This window comes from Hypanus sabinus, chromosome 8 (assembly GCF_030144855.1).
Source record: "Hypanus sabinus isolate sHypSab1 chromosome 8, sHypSab1.hap1, whole genome shotgun sequence".
In the NCBI taxonomy this organism is placed as follows: Eukaryota; Metazoa; Chordata; class Chondrichthyes; order Myliobatiformes; family Dasyatidae; genus Hypanus; species Hypanus sabinus.
Window position 1 is genome coordinate 2,361,035 of NC_082713.1, and position 17,657 is coordinate 2,378,691.

Genomic DNA, 17,657 nt, shown 5'->3' on the forward strand with positions numbered 1-17,657 from the left:
TTGTATTCCAGCTCATCGATGGGTGCTGTCACCTATTAATTCCATTGTACTCCAGCTCATCGAAGGGCACTGTCACACATTAGTTCCATTGTATTCCAGCTCATTGAAGGGAACTGTCACACATTAGTTCCTTTGTATTGCAGCTCATTGAAGGTTGCTGTCACTCATTAGTTCCATTGTATTCCAGCTCATCGAAGGGCACTGTCACAAATGGTTCCCATTGTATTCCAGCTGATCTAAGGGCACTGTCACACATTAGTTCCATGGTATTCCAGCTCATCGAATGGAACTGTCACACATTAGTTCCATAGTATTCCAGCTCATCGAAGGACGCTGTCACATATTAGTTCCATGGTATTCCAGCTCATCAAAGGGCACTGTCACACAATAGTTATATTGTATTCCAGCTTATCGAAGGGTGCTGTCACTCATTACTTCTATCGTTTTCCAGTTCATCGACGTGTGCTGTCACACATTAGTTCCATAGTATTCCAGCTCATCGAAGGGTGCTGTCACACATTAGTTCCATCGTATTCCAGCTCATTGAAGGGTGTTGTCACACATTAGTGATATTGTACTCCAGCTCATCGAAGCGCGCTGTCACACATTAGATGCATAGTATTGAAGCTTATCGAAGGGATCTGTCACACATTAGTTCAATTGTATTGCAGCTCATCGAATGGCGCTGTCACACATTAGTTCCATGGTATTCCAGCTCATCGAATGGAACTGTCACACATTAGTTCCATAGTATTCCAGCTCATCGAAGGACGCTGTCACATATTAGTTCCATGGTATTCCAGCTCATCAAAGGGCACTGTCACACAATAGTTATATTGTATTCCAGCTTATCGAAGGGTGCTGTCACTCATTACTTCTATCGTTTTCCAGTTCATCGACGTGTGCTGTCACACATTAGTTCCATAGTATTCCAGCTCATCGAAGGGTGCTGTCACACATTAGTTCCATCGTATTCCAGCTCATTGAAGGGTGTTGTCACACATTAGTGATATTGTATTCCAGCTCATCGAAGGGCGCTGTCACACATTAGATGCATTGTATTGAAGCTTATCGAAGGGAACTGTCACACATTAGTTCAATTGTATTGCAGCTCATCGAATGGCGCTGTCACACATTAGTTCCATAGTATTCCAGCTTATCGAATGGAACTGTTACACATTATTTCCATTGTATTCCAGCTCATCGAAGGGTGCTGTCAGATTATTCCAAGGTATTCCAGCTCATTGAAGGGCACTGTCACACATTAGTTCCATTGTATTCCAGCTCATCGAAGGACACTGTCACACATTAGTTCCTTTGTATTCCTGCTCATCGAAGGGTGCTGTCACAAATTAGTTCCATCGTATTGCAGCTCATCGAATGGTGCTGTCACACATTAGTTCCTTTGTATTCCAGCTCTTCAAAGGGTGCTGTCACACATTAGCTCCATCGTATTCCAGCTTATTGAAGGGTGTTGTCTCACATTAGTTCCATTTTATTCCAGGTCATCGAAGGGTGCTGTCAGACAATAGTGATGTTGTATTCCAGCACATCAAAGGGCATTGTCACCCATTAGTGATGTTGTATTCCAGCTCATCGAAGGGCAGTTTCACACATTAGTTCCATGGAATTCCAGCTTATGGAAGGAAACTGTCACACATTAGTTCCATTGTATTCCAGCTCATCGAAGGGCGCTGTCACACATTAGTTGCATAGTATTGAAGCTTATGGAAGGGAACTGTCACACATTAGTTCCATTGTATTCCAGCTCATCGAAGGGCGCTGTCACACATTAGTTGCATTGTATTGAAGCTTATCGAAGGGAACTGTCACACATTAGTTCCATCGTATTTCAGCTCATCGAAGGGTGCTGTCACACATTAGTTCCATAGTATTCCAGCTCATCGAAGCGTGCTGTCACATTAGTTCCAAGGTATTCCAGCTCATTGAAGGGCACTGTCACACATTAGTTCCTTTCTATTCCAGCTGATTGAAGGGTGCTGTCACTCATTAGTTCCATTGTATTCCAGCTCATCGAAGGACACTGTCACACATAAATTCCTTTGTATTCCAGCTCATCGAAGGGCGCTGTCACTCATTAGTTTCATAGTATTCCTGCTCATCGAAGGGTGCTGTCACTCATTAGTTCCATGGTATTCCAGCTCATTGAAGGGTGCTGTCACTCATTAGTTCCATAGTATTCCAGCTCATCGAAGGATGCTGTCACAGATTAGTTCCATGGTATTCCAGCTCGTCGAAGGGAAGTGTCACACATTGGTTCCATGGTATTCCAGCTGATCAGAGGGAGCTTTCACTCATTATTTCTATTGTATTGCAGCTCATCGAAGGGCACTGTCACACATTAGTTCCATAGTATTCCAGCTCATCGAAGTGCACTGTCACACATTAGTTCCATTGTATTCCAGCTCATTGAAGGGTGCTGTCACATATTAGTTCCATAGTATTCCAGCTCATCGAAGTGCACTGTCACACATTAGTTCCATTGCGTTCCAGCTCACTGAAGGGTGCTGTCACATATTAGTTCCATAGTATTCCAGCTCATCGAAGTGCACTGTCACACATTAGTTCCATTGTATTCGAGCTCATTGAAGGGTGCTGTCACATATTAGTTCCATAGTATTCCAGCTCATCGAAGTGCACTGTCACACATTAGTTCCATTGTATTCCAGCTCATTGAAGGGTGCTGTCACATATTAGTTGCATAGTATTCCAGCTCATCGAAGGGCACAGTCACACAATAGTTATATTGTATTCCAGCTGATCAGAGGGTGCTGTCACTCATTATTTCTATTGTATTCCAGCTCATCGATGGGAACTGTCACACATTAGTTCCATGGTATTCCAGCTCATCGAAGGGCACTGTCACACATTAGTTCCATTGTATTCCAGCTCATTGAAGGGAACTGTCACACATTAGTTGCATGGTATTCCAGCTCATTGAAGGGTGCTGTCACTTATTAGTTCCACGGTATTCCAGCTCATCGAAGGGCACAGTCACACAATAGTTATATTGTATTCCAGCTCATCAAAGTGTGCTGTCACTCATTATTTCTATCGTATTCCATGACATCGAAGGGCGCTGTCACACATTAGTTCCATAGTATTCCATGACATCGAAGGGCGCTGTCACTCATTAGTTTCATAGTATTCCAGCTCATTGAAGGGCACTGTCACAAATGGTTTCCATTGTATTCCAGCTGATCTAAGGGCACTGTCACACATTAGTTCCATGGTACTCCAGCTCATTGAAGGGCACTGTCACATATTAGTTCCATGGCATTCCAGCTCATCAAAGGGCACTGTCACACAATAGTTATATTGTATTCCAGCTTATCGAAGGGTGCTGTCACTCATTACTTCTATCGTTTTCCAGTTCATCGATGTGTGCTGTCACACATTAGTTCCATAGTATTCCAGCTCATCGAAGGGTGCTGTCACACATTAGTTCCATCGTATTCCAGCTCATTGAAGGGTGTTGTCACACATTAGTGATATTGTATTCCAGCTCATCGAAGGGACCTGTCACACATTAGTTCCATAGTATTCCAGCTCATCGAAGGGTGCTGTCACACATTAGTTCCATCGTATTCCAGCTCATTGAAGGGTGTTGTCACACATTAGTGATATTGTATTCTAGCTCATCGAAGGGACCTGTCACACATTAGTTCCATAGTATTCCAGCTCATCGAAGGGTGCTGTCACACATTAGTTCCATCGTATTCCAGCTCATTGAAGGGTGTTGTCACACATTAGTGATATTGTATTCCAGCTCATCGAAGGGTGCTGTCACACATTAGTTCCATCGTATTCCAGCTCATTGAAGGGTGTTGTCACACATTAGTGATATTGTATTCCAGCTCATCGAAGGGCGCTGTCACACATTAGATACATAGTATTCCAGCTTATCGAATGGAACTGTTACACATTATTTCCATTGTATTCCAGCTCATCGAAGGGTGCTGTCAGATTATTCCAAGGTATTCCAGCTCATTGAAGGGCACTGTCACACATTAGTTCCATTGTATTCCAGCTCATCGAAGGACACTGTCACACATTAGTTCCTTTGTATTCCAGCTCATTGAAGGGTGCTGTCACACATTAGTTCCATCGTATTCCAGCTCATCGAAGGGTGCTGTCACACATTAGTTCCTTTGTATTCCAGCTCATCAAAGGGTGCTGTCACACATTATTTCCATAGTATTCCTGCTCTTCGAAGGGCACTGTCACACATTAGTTCCATAGTATTCCAGCCCATCGACGGAAACTGTCACTCAGTAGTTCCATAGTATTCCAGCTCATTGAAGGGTGCTGTCACACATTAGTTCCATAGTATTCCAGCTCATCGAAGGGTGCTGTCACACATTAGCTCCATCGTATTCCAGCTCATTGAAGGGTGTTGTCACACATTAGTTCCATTTTATTCCAGGTCATCGAAGGGTGCTGTCACACATCAGTTCCATTGTATTCCAGCACATCAAAGGGCTCTGTCACACATCAGTTCCATTGTATTCCAGCTCATCGAAGGGTGGTGTCACACATTAGTTCCATTGTATTCCAGCTCATCGAAGGGCGCTGTCACACATTAGTTGCATAGTATTGAAGCTTATGGAAGGGAACTGTCACACATTAGTTCCGTTGTATTCCACTCATCGAAGGGTGCTGTCACACATTAGTTGCATAGTATTGAAGCTTATGGAAGGGAACTGTCACACATTAGTTCCATTGTATTCCAGCTGATTGAAGGGCGCTGTCACACATTAGTTCATTAGTTGCATAGTATTGAAGCTTATCGAAGGGAACTGTCACACATTAGTTCTATAGTATTCCAGCTTATCGAATGGAACTGTTACACATTATTTCCATTGTATTCCAGCTCATCGACGGGTGCTGTTACACATTAGTTGCATAGTATTCCAGCTCATCGAAGGGCACAGTCACACAATAGTTGTATTGTATTCCAGCTGATCAGAGGGTGCTGTCACTCATTATTTCTATTGTATTCCAGCTCATCGATGGGAACTGTCACACATTAGTTCCATGGTATTCCAGCTCATCGAAGGGCACTGTCACACATTAGTTCCATTGTATTCCAGCTCATTGAAGGGAACTGTCACACATTAGTTGCATGGTATTCCAGCTCATTGAAGGGTGCTGTCACTTATTAGTTCCACGGTATTCCAGCTCATCGAAGGGCACAGTCACACAATAGTTATATTGTATTCCAGCTCATCAAAGTGTGCTGTCACTCATTATTTCTATCGTATTCCATGACATCGAAGGGCGCTGTCACACATTAGTTTCATAGTATTCCAGCTCATTGAAGGGCACTGTCACAAATGGTTTCCATTGTATTCCAGCTGATCTAAGGGCACTGTCACACATTAGTTCCATGGTATTCCAGCTCATCGAAGGGAACTGTCACACATTAGTTCGATGGTATTCCAGCTCGTCGAAGGGAAGTGTCACACATTAGTTCCATGGTATTCCAGCTCGTCGAAGGGAAGTGTCACACATTGGTTCCATGGTATTCCAGCTGATCAGAGGGAGCTGTCACTCATTATTTCTATTGTATTCCAGCTCATCGAAGGGAACTGTCACACAGTAGTTCGATGGTATTCCAGCTCATCGAAGGGTGCTGTCACACATTAGTTCCATGGGATTCCAGCTCGTCGAATGGAAGTGTCACACATTAGTTCCACGGTATTCCAGCTCGTCGAAGGGAAGTGTCACACATTGGTTCCATGGTATTCCAGCTGATCAGAGGGAGCTGTCACTCATTATTTCTATTGTATTCCAGCTCATTGAAGGGTGCTGTCACACATTAGTTCCATTGTATTCCAGCTCATTGAAGGGTACTGTCACACATTAGTTCCATAGTATTCCAGCTCATCGAAGTGCACTGTCACACATTAGTTCCATTGTATTCCAGCTCATTGAAGGGTGCTGTCACATATTAGTTGCATAGTATTCCAGCTCATCGAAGGGCACAGTCACACAATAGTTATATTGTATTCCAGCTGATCAGAGGGAGCTGTCACTCATTATTTCTATTGTATTCCAGCTCATCGATGGGTGCTGTCACCTATTAATTCCATTGTACTCCAGCTCATCGAAGGGCACTGTCACACATTAGTTCCATGGTATTGCAGCTCATCGAAGGGCACTGTCACACATTAGTTCCATTGTATTCCAGCTCATTGAAGGGAACTGTCACACATTAGTTCCTTTGTATTGCAGCTCATTGAAGGTTGCTGTCACTCATTAGTTCCATTGTATTCCAGCTCATCGAAGGGCACTGTCACAAATGGTTTCCATTGTATTCCAGCTGATCTAAGGGCACTGTCACACATTAGTTCCATGGTATTCCAGCTCATCGAATGGAACTGTCACACATTAGTTCCATGGTATTCCAGCTCATCGAAGGACGCTGTCACATGTTAGTTCCATGGTATTGCAGCTCATCAAAGGGCACTGTCACACAATAGTTATATTGTATTCCAGCTTATCGAAGGGTGCTGTCACTCATTACTTCTATCGTTTTCCAGTTCATCGATGTGTGCTGTCACACATTAGTTCCATAGTATTCCAGCTCATCGAAGGGTGCTGTCACACATTAGTTCCATCGTATTCCAGCTCATTGAAGGGTGTTGTCACACATTAGTGATATTGTATTCCAGCTCATCGAAGGGACCTGTCACACATTAGTTCCATAGTATTCCAGCTCATCGAAGGGTGCTGTCACACATTAGTTCCATCGTATTCCAGCTCATTGAAGGGTGTTGTCACACATTAGTGATATTGTATTCCAGCTCATCGAAGGGACCTGTCACACATTAGTTCCATAGTATTCCAGCTCATCGAAGGGTGCTGTCACACATTAGTTCCATCGTATTCCAGCTCATTGAAGGGTGTTGTCACACATTAGTGATATTGTATTCCAGCTCATCGAAGGGTGCTGTCACACATTAGTTCCATCGTATTCCAGCTCATTGAAGGGTGTTGTCACACATTAGTGATATTGTATTCCAGCTCATCGAAGGGCGCTGTCACACATTAGATACATAGTATTCCAGTTTATCGAATGGAACTGTTACACATTATTTCCATTGTATTCCAGCTCATCGAAGGGTGCTGTCAGATTATTCCAAGGTATTCCAGCTCATTGAAGGGCACTGTCACACATTAGTTCCATTGTATTCCAGCTCATCGAAGGACACTGTCACACATTAGTTCCTTTGTATTCCAGCTCATTGAAGGGTGCTGTCACACATTAGTTCCATCGTATTCCAGCTCATCGAAGGGTGCTGTCACACATTAGTTCCTTTGTATTCCAGCTCATCAAAGGGTGCTGTCACACATTATTTCCATAGTATTCCTGCTCTTCGAAGGGCACTGTCACACATTAGTTCCATAGTATTCCAGCCCATCGACGGAAACTGTCACTCAGTAGATCCATAGTATTCCAGCTCATCGAAGGGTGCTGTCGCTCATTAGTTCCATGGTATACCAGCTCATTGAATGGTGCTGTCACACATTAGTTCCATAGTATTCCAGCTCATCGAAGGGTGCTGTCACACATTAGCTCCATCGTATTCCAGCTCATTGAAGGGTGTTGTCACACATTAGTTCCATTTTATTCCAGGTCATCGAAGGGTGCTGTCACACATCAGTTCCATTGTATTCCAGCTCATCGAAGGGTGGTGTCACACATTAGTTCCATTGTATTCCAGCTCATCGAAGGGCGCTGTCACACATTAGTTGCATAGTATTGAAGCTTATGGAAGGGAACTGTCACACATTAGTTCCGTTGTATTCCAGCTCATCGAAGGGTGCTGTCACACATTAGTTGTATAGTATTGAAGCTTATGGAAGGGAACTGTCACACATTAGTTCCATTGTATTCCAGCTGATTGAAGGGCGCTGTCACACATTAGTTCATTAGTTGCATAGCATTGAAGCTTATCGAAGGGAACTGTCACACATTAGTTCTATAGTATTCCAGCTTATCGAATGGAACTGTTACACATTATTTCCATTGTATTCCAGCTCATCGACGGGTGCTGTTACACATTAGTTCCATAGTATTCCAGCTCATCGAAGGGTGCTGTTACACATTAGTTCCATAGTATTCCAGCTCATCGAAGCGTGCTGTCACATTAGTTCCAAGGTATTCCAGCTCATTGAAGGGCACTGTCACACATTAGTTCCATAGTATTCCAGCTCATCGCAGGACACTGTCACACATAAATTCCTTTGTATTCCAGCTCATTGTAGGGTGCTGTCACTCATTAGTTCTATTGTATTCCAGCTCATCGAAGGACACTGTCACACATAAATTCCTTTGTATTCCAGCTCATTGAAGAGTGCTGTCACTCATTAGTTCCATAGTATTCCAGCTCATCGAAGGGTGCCGTCACAGATTAGTTCCATTGTATTCCAGCTCATCGAAGGACACTGTCACACATAAATTCCTTTGTATTCCAGCTCATTGAAGGGTGCTGTCACACATTAGTTCCATAGTATTCCAGCTCTTCGAAGGGTGCTGTCATACATTAGTTCCATAGTATTCCAGCTCATTGAAGGGTGCTGTCACTTATTAGTTCCACGGTATTCCAGCTCATCGAAGTGCACTGTCACACATTAGTTCCATTGTATTCCAGCTCATCGAAGGGTGCTGTCGCATATTAGTTCCATAGTATTCCAGCTCATCGAAGGGCACAGTCACACAATAGTTCCATAGTATTCCATGTCATAGAAGTGCGCTGTCACACATTAGTTCCATAGTATTCCATGTCATCGAAGGGTGCTGTCACACATTATATCTATTGCATTCCAGCTCATCGAAGGACACTGTCACACATTAGTTCCATTGTATTCCAGCTCTTCGAAGGGTGCTGTCGCATATTAGTTCCATAGTATTCCAGCTCATCGAAGGGCACAGTCACACAATAGTTTCATAGTATTCCATGTCATAGAAGTGCGCTGTCACACATTAGTTCCATAGTATTCCATGTCATCGAAGGGTGCTGTCACACATTATATCTATTGCATTCCAGCTCATCGAAGGACACTGTCAGACATTAGTTCCATTGTACTCCAGCTCATTGAAGGGCTCTGTCACTTATTAGTTCCACGGTATTCCAGCTCATCGAAGTGCACTGTCACACAATAGTTATATTTTATTCCAGCTCATCAAAGTGTGCTGTCACTCATTATTTCTATTGTATTCCAGTTCATCGATGGGTGCTGTCACTCATTAGTTCCATAGCATTCCATGACATCGAAGGGTGCTGTCACACATTATTTCTATTGCATTCCAGTTCATCGAAGGGCGCTGTCACTCATCAGTTTCATAGTATTCCAGCTCATCGAATGGAACTGTCACACATTAGTTCCATTGCATTCCAGTTCATCGAAGGGCGCTGTCACTCATCAGTTTCATAGTATTCCAGGTCATTGAAGGGCACTGTCACACATTAGTTCCATGGTATTCCAGCTCATTGAATGGAACTGTCACACATTAGTTCCATGGTATTCCAGCTCATCGAATGGAACTGTCACACATTAGTTCCATGGTATTCCAGCTCATCGAAGGGCACTGTCACACATTAATTCCATTGTATTCCAGCTCATCAAAGGGCACTGTCACACAATAGTTATATTGTATTCCAGCTTATCGAAGGGTGCTGTCACTCATTACTTCTATTGTTTTCCAGTTCATCGATGTGTGCTGTCACACATTAGTTCCATAATATTCCATGTCATCGAAGTGCGCTGTCACTCATTAGTTCCATGGTATTCCAGCTCATCGAAGGGCGCTGTCACATATTAGTTCCATGGTATTCCAGCTCATCGAAGGGCACTGTCACAGAATATTTATATTGTATTCCAGTTCATCGAAGGGTGCTGTCACACATTAGTTCCATAGTATTCCAGCTCATCGAAGGGCGCAGTCACATATTAGTTCCATGGTATTCCAGCTCATCGAAGGGCACTGTCACAGAATAGTTATATTGTATTCCAGCTCATCGAAGGGCGCTGTCACACATTATTTCTATTGCATTCCAGTTCATCGAAACGCGCTTTCACTCATTAGTTTCATAGTATTCCAGCTCATCGAAGGGCACTGTCACACATTAGTTTCATAGTATTCCAGCTCATCGAAGGACGCTGTCACATATTAATTCCATAGTATTCCAGCTCATCGAAGGGCGCTGTCACACATTATTTCTATTGCATTCCAGTTCATCGAAACGCGCTTTCACTCATTAGTTTCATAGTATTCCAGCTCATCGAAGGGCACTGTCACACATTAGTTTCATAGTATTCCAGCTCATCGAAGGATGCTGTCACATATTAATTCCATAGTATTCCAGCTCATCGAAGGGTGCTGTCACACATTAGTTGCATAGTACTGAAGTTTATGGAAGGGAACTGTCACACATTAGTTCCATTGTATTCCAGCTCATCGAAGGGCGCTGTCACCCATTAGTTGCATAGTATTGAAGCTTATGGAAGGGAACTGTCACACATTAGTTCCATTGTATTCCAGCTCATCGAAGGGCACTGTCACACATTAGTTGCATAGTATTGAAGCTTATCGAAGGGAACTGTCACACATTAGTTCTATAGTATTCCAGCTTATCGAATGGAACTGTTACACATTATTTCCATTGTATTCCAGCTGATCGACGGGTGCTGTCACACATTAGTTCCATAGTATTCCAGCTCATCGAAGGGTGCTGTCACATATTAGTTCCATAGTATCCCAGCTCATCGAAATGCACTGTCACACATTAGTTCCATTGTATTCCAGCTCATCGAAGGGCACTGTCACATATTAGTTCCATTGTATCCAGATAATCGATGGGTGCAGTCACACATTAGTTCTATTGTGTTCCAGCTCATTGAAGGGAACTGTCACACATTAGTTCCATTGTATTCCAACTCATCGAAGGGAACTGTCACACATTAGTTCGATGGTATTCCAGCTCATCGAAGGGTGCTGTCACACATTAGTTCCATGGTATTCCAGCTCATCGAAGGGAAGTGTCACACATTAGTTCCATGGTATTCCAGCTCATCGAAGGGTGCTGTCACTCATTATTTCTATTGTATTCCAGTTCATCGATGGGTGCTGTCACACATTAGTTCCATAGTGTTCCATGTCATCGAAGGGCGCTGTCACTCATTATTTCTATTGCATTCCAGTTCATCGAAACGCGCTGTCACACATTAGTTTCATAGTATTCCAGCTCATCGAAGGACGCTGTCACATATTAGTTCCATGGTATTCCAGTTCATCGAAGGATGCTGTCACTTATTAGTTCCATGGTATAACAGCTCATCGAAGTACGCTGTTACATATTAGTTCCATGGTATTCCAGCTCATCGAAGGGTGCTGTCACATATTAGTTCCATAGTATTCCGGCTCATCGAATGGAAGTGTCACACATTATTTCGATGGTACTCCAGCTCATCGAAGGATGCTGTCACATATTATTTCCATGGTATTCCAGCTCATCGAAGGGCGCTGTGGCACATTAGTTCCATTGTATTCCAGTTCATCGAAGGGTGCTGTCACATATGAGTTCCATTGTATTCCAGCTGATCGAAGGGTGCTGTCACACATTAGTTCCATCGTATTCCAGCTCATTGAAGGGAACTGTCACACATTAGTTGCATGGTACTCCAGCTCATTGAAGGGTGCTGTCACTTATTAGATCCATAGTATTCCAGCTCATCGAAGGGCTCTGTGTCACATTAGTTCCATTGTATACCAGTTCATCGAAGGACACTGTCTCATATTAGTTCCATTGTATTCCAGCTCATTGAAGGGTGCTGTCACATATTAGTTCCATAGTATTCCAGCTCATCGAAGGGCACTGTCACACATTAGTTCCATGGTATTCCAGCTTATCGAAGGGCACTGTCACACAATAGTTATATTGTATTCCAGCTCATCGAAGGGTGCTGTCACTCATTATTTCTATTGTATTCCAGTTCATCGATGGGTGCTGTCACACATTAGTTCCATAGTATTCCATGTCATCGAAGGGCGCTGTCACTCATTATTTCTATTGCATTCCAGTTCATCGAAACGCGCTGTCACACATTAGTTTCATAGTATTCCAGCTCATCGAAGGACGCTGTCACATATTAATTCCTTTGTATTCCAGGCCATCGAAGGGTGCTGTCACAGATTAGTTCTATTGCATTCCAGTTTATCGAAAGGCGCTGTCACTCATTAGTTTCATCGTATTCCAGCTCATCGAAGGGCACTGTCACATATTAGTTCCATTATATTCCAGATAATCGATGGGTGCAGTCACACATTAGTTCTCTCGTGTTCCAGCTCATTGAAGGGAACTGTCACACATTAGTTCCATTGTATTCCAGCTCATCGAAGGGAACTGTCACACATTAGTTCGATGGTATTCCAGCTCATCGAAGGGTGCTGTCACACATTAGTTCCATGGTATTCCAGCTCATCGAAGGCAGCTGTGGCACATTAGTTCCATTGTATTCCAGTTCATAGAAGGATGCTGTCACTTATTAGTTCCATGGTATTCCAGCTCATTGAAGTGAACAGTCACACATTAGTTCCATCGTATTCCAGCTCATTGAAGGGAACTGTCACACATTAGTTGCATGGTATTCCAGCTCATTGAAGGGAAGTGTCACACATTAGGTCGATGGTATTCCAGCTCATCGCAGGGTGCTGTCGCATATTAGTTCCATAGTATTCCAGCTCATTGAAGGGCACAGTCACACAATAGTGATATTGTATTCCAGCTCATCAAAGGGTGCTGTCACGTATTAGTTCCATAGTATTCCAGCTCATCGAAGGGCACTGTCACACAATAGTTATATTGTATTCCAGCTCATCGAAGGGTGCTGTCACTCATTATTTCTATTGTATTCCAGTTCATCGATGGGTGCTGTCACACATTAGTTCCATAGTATTCCATGTCATCGAAGGGCGCTGTCACTCATTATTTCTATTGCATTCCAGTTCATCGAAACGCGCTGTCACACATTAGTTTCATAGTATTCCAGCTCATCGAAGGACGCTGTCACATATTAATTCCTTTGTATTCCAGGCCATCGAAGGGTGCTGTCACAGATTAGTTCTATTGCATTCCAGTTTATCGAAAGGCGCTGTCACTCATTAGATTCATCGTATTCCAGCTCATCGAAGGGCACTGTCACATATTAGTTCCATTATATTCCAGATAATCGATGGGTGCAGTCACACATTAGTTCTCTCGTGTTCCAGCTCATTGAAGGGAACTGTCACACATTAGTTCCATTGTATTCCAGCTCATCGAAGGGAACTGTCACACATTAGTTCGATGGTATTCCAGCTCATCGAAGGGTGCTGTCACACATTAGTTCCATGGTATTCCAGCTCATCGAAGGCAGCTGTGGCACATTAGTTCCATTGTATTCCAGTTCATAGAAGGATGCTGTCACTTATTAGTTCCTTGGTATTCCAGCTCATTGAAGGGAACAGTCACACATTAGTTCCATCGTATTCCAGCTCATTGAAGGGAACTGTCACACATTAGTTGCATGGTATTCCAGCTCATTGAAGGGTGCTGTCACTTATTAGTTTCACGGTATTCCAGCTCATCGAAGGGCACTGTCACACATTAGTTCCACGGTATTCCAGCTCATCGAAGGGTGCTGTCACACATGGGTTCCATGGTATTCCAGCTCATCGAAGTGCAGTGTCACACATTAGTTCCATTGTATTCCAGCTCATTGAAGGGTGCTGTCACATATTAGTTCCATAGTATTCCAGCTCATCGAAGGGCACAGTCACACAATAGTTATATTGTATTCCAGCTCATCAAAGGGTGCTGTCACTCATTATTTCTATTGTATTCCAGTTCATCGATGGGTGCGGTCACACATTAGTTCCATAGTATTCCATGACATAGAAGTGCGCTGTCACACATTAGTTCCATAGTATTCCATGTCATCGAAGGGTGCTGTCACACATTATTTCTGTTGCATTCCAGTTCATCGAAGGGCGCGGTCACTCATTAGTTTCATAGTATTCCTGCTCATCGAAGGGCGCTGTCACTCATTAGTTTCATAGTATTCCTGCTCATCGAAGGGTGCTGTCACATATTAGTTCCATGGTATTCCAGCTCATCGAATGGAACTGTCACACATTAGTTCCATAGTATTCCAGTTCATCGAAGGGAAGTGTCACACATTAGGTCGATGGTATTCCAGCTCATCGCAGGGTGCTGTCGCATATTAGTTCCATAGTATTCCAGCTCATTGAAGGGCACAGTCACACAATAGTGATATTGTATTCCAGCTCATCAAAGGGTGCTGTCACGTATTAGTTCCATAGTATTCCAGCTCATCGAAGGGCACTGTCACACAATAGTTATATTGTATTCCAGCTCATCGAAGGGTGCTGTCACTCATTATTTCTATTGTATTCCAGTTCATCGATGGGTGCTGTCACACATTAGTTCCATAGTATTCCATGTCATCGAAGGGCGCTGTCAGTCATTATTTCTATTGCATTCCAGTTTATCGAAACGCGCTGTCACACATTAGTTTCATAGTATTCCAGCTCATCGAAGGACGCTGTCACATATTAATTCCTTTGTATTCCAGGCCATCGAAGGGTGCTGTCACAGATTAGTTCTATTGCATTCCAGTTTATCGAAAGGCGCTGTCACTCATTAGTTTCATCGTATTCCAGCTCATCGAAGGGCACTGTCACATATTAGTTCCATTATATTCCAGATAATCGATGGGTGCAGTCACACATTAGTTCTCTCGTGTTCCAGCTCATTGAAGGGAACTGTCACACATTAGTTCCATTGTATTCCAGCTCATCGAAGGGAACTGTCACACATTAGTTCGATGGTATTCCAGCTCATCGAAGGGTGCTGTCACACATTAGTTCCATGGTATTCCAGCTCATCGAAGGCAGCTGTGGCACATTAGTTCCATTGTATTCCAGTTCATAGAAGGATGCTGTCACTTATTAGTTCCATGGTATTCCAGCTCATTGAAGGGAACAGTCACACATTAGTTCCATCGTATTCCAGCTCATTGAAGGGAACTGTCACACATTAGTTGCATGGTATTCCAGCTCATTGAAGGGTGCTGTCACTTATTAGTTTCACGGTATTCCAGCTCATCGAAGGGCACTGTCACACATTAGTTCCACGGTATTCCAGCTCATCGAAGGGTGCTGTCACACATGGGTTCCATGGTATTCCAGCTCATCGAAGTGCAGTGTCACACATTAGTTCCATTGTATTCCAGCTCATCGAAGGGTGCTGTCACATATTAGTTCCATGGTATTCCAGCTCATCGAATGGAACTGTCACACATTAGTTCCATAGTATTCCAGTTCATCGAAGGGAAGTGTCACACATTAGGTCGATGGTATTCCAGCTCATCGCAGGGTGCTGTCGCATATTAGTTCCATAGTATTCCAGCTCATTGAAGGGCACAGTCACACAATAGTGATATTGTATTCCAGCTCATCAAAGGGTGCTGTCACGTATTAGTTCCATAGTATTCCAGCTCATCGAAGGGCACTGTCACACATTAGTTATATTGTATTCCAGCTCATCAAAGGGTGCTGTCACTCATTATTTCTATTGTATTCCAGTTCATCGATGGGTGCGGTCACACATTAGTTCCATAGTATTCCAGCTCATCGAAGGGCGCTGTCACATATTAGTTCCATAGTATTCCATGTCATCGAAGGGTGCTGTCACACATTATATCTATTGCATTCCAGTTCATCGAAGGGTGCTGTCACTCATTAGTTCTATCGTGTTCCAGCTCATCGAAGGGAACTGTCACACATTAGTTCCATTGTATTCCAGCTCATCGAAGGGAACTGTCACACATTAGTTCGATTGTATTCCAGCTCATCGAAGGGAACTGTCACACATTAGTTCGATGGTATTCCAGCTCATCGAAGGGAACTGTCACACATTAGTTCGATGGTATTCCAGCTCGTCGAAGGGAAGTGTCACACATTAGTTCCATGGTATTCCAGCTCGTCGAAGGGAAGTGTCACACATTGGTTCCATGGTATTCCAGCTGATCAGAGGGAGCTGTCACTCATTATTTCTATTGTATTCCAGCTCATCGAAGGGAACTGTCACACAGTAGTTCGATGGTATTCCAGCTCATCGAAGGGTGCTGTCACACATTAGTTCCATGGGATTCCAGCTCGTCGAATGGAAGTGTCACTCATTAGTTCCACGGTATTCCAGCTCGTCGAAGGGAAGTGTCACACATTGGTTCCATGGTATTCCAGCTGATCAGAGGGAGCTGTCACTCATTATTTCTATTGTATTCCAGCTCATTGAAGGGTGCTGTCACACATTAGTTCCATTGTATTCCAGCTCATTGAAGGGTACTGTCACACATTAGTTCCATAGTATTCCAGCTCATCGAAGTGCACTGTCACACATTAGTTCCATTGTATTCCAGCTCATTGAAGGGTGCTGTCACATATTAGTTGCATAGTATTCCAGCTCATCGAAGGGCACAGTCACACAATAGTTATATTGTATTCCAGCTGATCAGAGGGAGCTGTCACTCATTATTTCTATTGTATTCCAGCTCATCGATGGGTGCTGTCACCTATTAATTCCATTGTACTCCAGCTCATCGAAGGGCACTGTCACACATTAGTTCCATGGTATTGCAGCTCATCGAAGGGCACTGTCACACATTAGTTCCATTGTATTCCAGCTCATTGAAGGGAACTGTCACACATTAGTTCCTTTGTATTGCAGCTCATTGAAGGTTGCTGTCACGCATTAGTTCCATTGTATTCCAGCTCATCGAAGGCACTGTCACAAATGGTTTCCATTGTATTCCAGCTGATCTAAGGGCACCGTCACACATTAGTTCCATGGTATTCCAGCTCATCGAATGGAACTGTCACACATTAGTTCCATAGTATTCCAGCTCATCGAAGGACGCTGTCACATATTAGTTCCATGGTATTGCAGCTCATCAAAGGGCACTGTCACACAATAGTTATATTGTATTCCAGCTTATCGAAGGGTGCTGTCACTCATTACTTCTATCGTTTTCCAGTTCATCGATGTGTGCTGTCACACATTAGTTCCATAGTATTCCAGCTCATCGAAGGGTGCTGTCACACATTAGTTCCATCGTATTCCAGCTCATTGAAGGGTGTTGTCACACATTAGTGATATTGTATTCCAGCTCATCGAAGGGACCTGTCACACATTAGTTCCATAGTATTCCAGCTCATCGAAGGGTGCTGTCACACATTAGTTCCATCGTATTCCAGCTCATTGAAGGGTGTTGTCACACATTAGTGATATTGTATTCCAGCTCATCGAAGGGACCTGTCACACATTAGTTCCATAGTATTCCAGCTCATCGAAGGGTGCTGTCACACATTAGTTCCATCGTATTCCAGCTCATTGAAGGGTGTTGTCACACATTAGTGATATTGTATTCCAGCTCATCGAAGGGTGCTGTCACACATTAGTTCCATCGTATTCCAGCTCATTGAAGGGTGTTGTCACACATTAGTGATATTGTATTCCAGCTCATCGAAGGGCGCTGTCACACATTAGATACATAGTATTCCAGCT